Source organism: Lepus europaeus, chromosome 3, assembly GCF_033115175.1.
Source record: "Lepus europaeus isolate LE1 chromosome 3, mLepTim1.pri, whole genome shotgun sequence".
Classification (NCBI taxonomy): Eukaryota; Metazoa; Chordata; class Mammalia; order Lagomorpha; family Leporidae; genus Lepus; species Lepus europaeus.
The window spans coordinates 34,149,739-34,155,741 of record NC_084829.1 but is presented as its reverse complement, the minus strand read 5'-3'; positions in this window follow the sequence as shown (position 1 = coordinate 34,155,741).

The window sequence follows — 6,003 nt, the reverse complement described above, 5'->3', positions numbered from 1 at the left end:
TGTGTCGGTGCCTGTGTTTATTTCCGTCTCCCCTGAGCCCGTGAGGAATGGAAGGCTCCATCCCTACTCCCCCAGGGCCCCGTCCGGCTGGACTGCCAGGGTGGAGATGAACAAAGCACAGACAGATGCCCCTGACGTCCTATGGGGGCACGGAGGCCCTGGCCCAGGACTTTGTCAAGGGGCTGGGCCAGAGGGGGATTGTTCCTGGGTGTGCCTCTCCTCCCTAATGTCCTCCCCACTCAGATCGTCAGGGACTTCACAGCCCAGCCTAAACTCTGCAAATGAGACTGAGGCCAGCTCCCCAGGCAAGGTCCGCTACAGCCGCCTGCTCTGTGGGCACCGCTTCCTCCCTTGGTGGGCTCCCGATGTCCTGCCTGACCCGCCAGCCCTGCATACCTGCCCGTGTAGCCCCTCCCTGGGTTTGCCACGGACATTGGTGTTCATTGCCCTTTTCACCTAAGCCGAAGGGGAAAACTCTCAGGGCTTATTAAGATAAAGATCTACAATGGAGATGCCTGGCCCCACTCTGGGCTGTCCCCACCCCCTGCTGTCCCTGCTGCCCTTCCTGGGCCTCACGCAGCGGGTCCGGGTCCGGTGTCCGGGTCAGCCCCTCTGTCCAGGGCTGGCCTCCCGCCCCTCCCAGGGCTTCCCGGACACCCAGCGCTGCCAGGCTCCCGCCTGCGCCTGCAGTAGATGGATTCCTTTCAGGGCTCCTCCCCGCCGGCGTGCCCTCCCCCGCTGGACGCCGGGCGGCCCACCCGTGGGTCCGCAGCTCCGGGGCTGGGCCCAGGGGGCGGGGCCGCCGGAGGTGGTGCCCAAGCGCCTCGTAGCTCTTTCTCCCCTACCGCCTGGATCCTTCCACGGGACCCAGGCCGACCTCCTGAGGGCGTCTGGAAGCCCAGCCTCGCCTCGAGGGGTGGGCAGGAAGACCCCTGGCAGGGGCCAGCGCCGCGGGCCCCGCGCGGCCCTCCGCCTCTGCTGCCCCCTGGTGCGGGCGCCCACACCTCGCCCTCGACCTGCTACTCGGCCTGCCGGCTAATCCCGGTCCCTACACCTCTGTCCCGCATGGCCGCCCGCCCGCCCGCCCAGCCCTTGACCTCTGCGAACCGGCAGGGGACCTCCCCCTCTCCTCTCTTCTGTCCGGGGTCACCCAGGAGACAGGGTGTCCCTCCAGGCGCCCTCCTTCCCGTCCTCCCAGGGCCTCGGATCAAGAGATCAGACCCAAGCGGACGCTCCCACCCTCCTCGCCCACACCCACTCTGCCAAGCCGGGCCGGAGCTTAGATTTCCCTGGCGCTGGCTCTGCAGTTGGTGCCAACCCCACAGAGCTGGCCCCTGGAGCGCAAAGACAGCTCTGCCAAGGTCACCGCGGTCGGATGCTCCGCGCTCCGCATGGAAACACCATACAGTCACTCGAATAACATTGGAGGCGCGGCCGGGTCCCCAGGCCAATCCACAACAGCCACCCCCTCGAACTCTGTGTTGGATGAGTGACTCTGTGCCAAGCTGCCGCTCAGGGCACACACCGCCCGCTCCTGGCAGCCGCCGTCTCCCTCCCTCCCCACAGCCGCCCGGGCTCTAAGGAGCCACGGGAGGGGCTTCAGGGCAGAGCTCCAGGGCTGGGGGAGGGGTGGGGCTGGGTGTGGGGGTGCAGCTGCCCCGGCATCTGGGCAGGTGGGTGCTGGCAGTGCCTCCCGCACGGGGTGGGAGGAGAGAACGGAGAGCAAGGTAGCGGCTTTGGGGGCAGAATGTAGGCGGGATGGGATTCTGAGAAGTTCTGACTGCTTCTCAAAGGAGTTCCTGTTGAACCCGAAAGCGAAAGGGCGCCTTGGGTGGCATTTGGAAAGGAACTGTAGGATGGAATTGTGCGCTGGCCAGACCCCAGGGCGGAGTGGGGTGGGGTGTGCGGGGGTGGGCCACAGCGTCCCAGCCCGCTGAGTAAGAGGGCTGTGACATTATGGCGGGGGAGTGCGAGGGGATGGGAGGGTTCTTAGGCCTGTCACACCCTTGAAGCGGCCTCCCAGCTTTGGGCTTTTATTTTTGGCATCTGTGACACATAGTAAAAAACAACTATTGGTAAAAGAGGAACCGCTTAAAGTACAGTACCTGGGAGCACTACATATCCCAGAGGGCCAAGGGCTACGTATCTGTGTTCTCGCCCTCTCTTGGCTGTGTTGCATCCTGGGGTTTGTAGTTTTGAATGGGTCAGGGCAGGGGCTGGGTGGAGAAGAGCTAGGGACGCGAATGGGTCAAAACTTGCCTCTAGCAGCCGCCAAGAGGTTGCGGTGCAGCAGGCGCCGGTCCGCCAGTTTGGTGGCAGGTTTGGTGTGGTAGCTGGGAGTGGCCGGCCACATCTCAGCGACTTCCCAGCCAGTGGTGCCCTCTGTGGAGAGGTTCTGAGCACATTCGATGGTCCTGTTTCACAGCCCACGTGCTGCCGGGACTCTGCGTGGCTCAGAGGTGAGCAGCAGTCCTGGGTGCTTGCAGTCAGCCTCCTGATCCCGGTCTTCTCAGCTTCGGGCTAGTTTCCTGGGATTGGCCCGGGCTGCAGACTGCCCACTTGGAAGAGAGGACCTGTCCCTCTGTGCCAGAATGCAGACTAGAGACATCCACAGGGGCACCTGTGTCAGGGCCGCCCCCAAGCAGCCGGGACAGTAGGATGGAGGCAGTGTTTAGCCTTGGCGTGAGCCAGCACACCCACTGGGAGTGCATCCATCCATTTTGTTCACAGAGCTCTGGCCTCATTTTCCATCAGGGATGTCGTCCTTCTAGGCCAAAGGTCGTTTGATTCCCATGACACAGATAGACGGCTGCATCGGCCGTTGTGACACCCCCTGCTCCAGGTCTCACAGCCTCACTGCTAGAGGACTGGGACTTCAGCTCGTGTTGTCGTGATGCAGTGGTTTTTTTGTTTTTTGTTTTTTTTTTGTTTTTTTAAGATTTATTTATTTGAAATGCAGAGCCAGAGACTAAAAGGTCTTACATTTATTGACTCACTCCCTAAATGCCGTAACAACCAGGGCTGGGCTAGGCCAAAGCCAGGAGCCAGGAACTCCGTCCAGGTTTCCCATACGCATGGCAGGAACCCAAGTATGAAGGCCATCACCTGCTGCCTCCCAGGGTGTGCGTTAGCAGGAGCTGGGTTGGAAGCAGAGGAGCCAGAGCTCCTACCTGCACTCTGATACAGGACACAGGCGTCCCACAGGGTAGCTTACCCACTGACCCGCTAGGATACCCACTGAACCACGGGATAGCTTGCCCACTGAGCTGCTAACCCACCCCCCGTGAGCTTTTGAGGTGCCCTGGTATTTGCTGGTACACCAACACCTGCAAACAAAAACGTGGTCACATCAGCCCTGGCTGTTCTGGGTATTTGGGGAGTGAATGAGCAAATGGAAGATTTGTCACTGTCTCTCCCTCTCCCTGTCACTCTGCTTTTAAAATAACTAAATAAACCTTAAAAAACAAAACAAAACTCAAAACCTCCCAAATACCTCTTGGAAAAATGGAGCTAAAGATAAATTTATCTTAGTGCAAAAATTTTTGAAATCCATGCATGGCTTTTTCATAATACTTGTCCATAGACTTTTGAAGACTCGTCATGCATAAATATCTATTAAGATATTTTCTTCAGCCTAAAAACTACTTGTTTTTCTGTTTTGAAAAAAATGTAAACATTTTTCAGGGGTCCCACAACATGTGGTGGATTCTTGTCCACTGTGTATAATGAATAAGTGGAAATTCATTGTGTCTTCATTAAATATTTTACCTTTTATTAATAAAAAAGATTACCTTTGCTGCTTAATGAATTTTGATTTATCTATTTTATTTAATGTTCCAAAATGGTTTTCTCATTTCCTTTATCTGGTTCATCTATGCCAATTTATTTATTTTAGAACCTTTTGTTAAGGAAAATCTCAAACATACAAAAGTATAGATAAAACTAAAAATGACTCTTCCAGTTTCCTTCAGCAGTGAGTTGTTAAAGATCTTCAGCTCAGGGCTGGTGCTGTGTTGCAGCAGGATTAGCCGCCGCTTGCAGCACCAGCATCCCACGTTGGAGTGCCCATTCCAGGCCCAGATGCACGCTTCTGATGCAGCTCCCTGCTGACATACCTTGGAAGGCAGCGGAAGATGATTCAAGTGTTTGGACTCTGGCCACTCATGTAGGAGACCCGGATGGAGTTCTTGGCTCTTTGGCTGTTGAGGCCATTTGGGGAATGAACCAGTGGATGGAAGATTCTATCTGCCTGTCACTGTCTCTCCCTCTTTCTTTGTCACTCTGCCTTTCAATTAAATAAATAAATGTTTTAAAAAATTTCTCAACTTTCTGTCTCGTTGATGAAAGCCATTCTGACAGGGGGAGGTGACATCCCACATGGGTGCTGGTTTGAGTCCCTGTTGCTCCACTTCCAATCCAGCTTCCTGCTAATGGCCTGAGGAAGTAGCAGAGGATGATCCAAGTTTTTGGGCCCCTGCACCTGCGTGGGAGACCTGGAAGAAGCTCCTGGCTCCTGGCTTAAGATCAGCCCTGCTCCAGCCATTGTGGCCATTGTGGGGAGTGAACCAGCAGATGGAAGATCTCCCTCTCTGTAGCTCTGCCAATCTTGTTCTCTGTCTACCTTACCTCCTCGTGCCCCATCATCTGGATTACTTTGAAGCAATCCCAAATATCATGTGATTTCATGTGTAAGCTTTTCAGTATGTATCATGGAAAGGTGGAAACTCTTAAAAATATGAACATAATTCTATTATCACAGCTGAAAATGCAGCTATTCCTTTTATCACCAACTGTCCGGTCAGCATTCAGATTTCCCAGATTTTTTTGATGGTTTTGTTCATTTCCTGTTCTTGGTGTGTGTGTTTGAATCATGACCCAAACAAAGAGGATAAAGTTTTTTTTAAATAAATTGATTGTTTATGAGGGAGAGAGCGAGTGAGTGTGTGTGAGATAGAGCACTCTATCTGGTCATTTGCTTCCCAAGTACTGGCAATGTCTGGCTGGGGCTGGGCCAGGCTGAAGCTGGGAGCTGGGAACCTCAAGCTAGCTCTCCCACATGGGTAGCAGAGACCCCATGATCCCATTTCCTAGGGTCTACATTAACAGGAAGCTGGAGTCGGGAGCCGGAGTCAAACCAGGTAACACAAACCCAGGTGCTCCCCTGTGGGCTGTGGGCGTCTCAACCAGTGCTGTGACCCCTAGGTCAAACGCTCTCTCCCCAGGCAAAGTTCTTCAAACTCAGAGGTGGCCAAGGGAGGCGTTGCAGTGCCCTGTCTGCGCTGAGAGAAATCTGTGCCTGACGGTCCTGAGTTTCTGGCTTTGCCCTTTGGCCTGTTCCTGGCGCTCGCACAGTGCACGACGAGTTGGGCCTTGTCCGAGGTCGCTTCTCTGGCTGCGGCTTCTGTATCATCTAGAGCTGAACTCTCTGGCTTCTTTAACCTCATTTGTGGCATTTTCTGGCCAGTGGCCTGTTGTGCTCGCAGGACTCTGACATCCTCAAAGCTGCGAAGCCACGATTTCCACCCCACCCAGCTTCTCAAATGTTTTTCCATTTCCCCATTCTCTAGCACTTTCTCTCACAGAAGGTCTCCCCTCCACGAAAAGCTACTCAGAGGGCACCTCCTTCTTTTTCCTTTTTTTTCTTTTTTTCTAAGAAAAAGAGTGTACAGGGCCAGCGCCATGGTGCAGTAGGTTAATCCTCCGCCTGAGGCGCCAGCATCCCATATGGGCACTGGTTCTAGTCCTGGCTGCTCCTCTTCCGATCCAGCTCTCTGCTGTGGCCTGGGAAAGCAGTAGAAGATAGCCCAGGTCCTTGGGCTCCTGTACCCGCGTGGGAGACCAGGAAGAAGATCCTGGCTCCTGGCTTTAGATCGGCGAAACTCTGGCTGTTGCGGCCATTTGGAGAGTGAACCAATAGAGGGAAGACTGTTCTCTCTGTTTCTCTTTCACTGTCTGTAACTTTACCTCTCAAATATATGAATAAAATCTTAAAAAGAAAAAAGA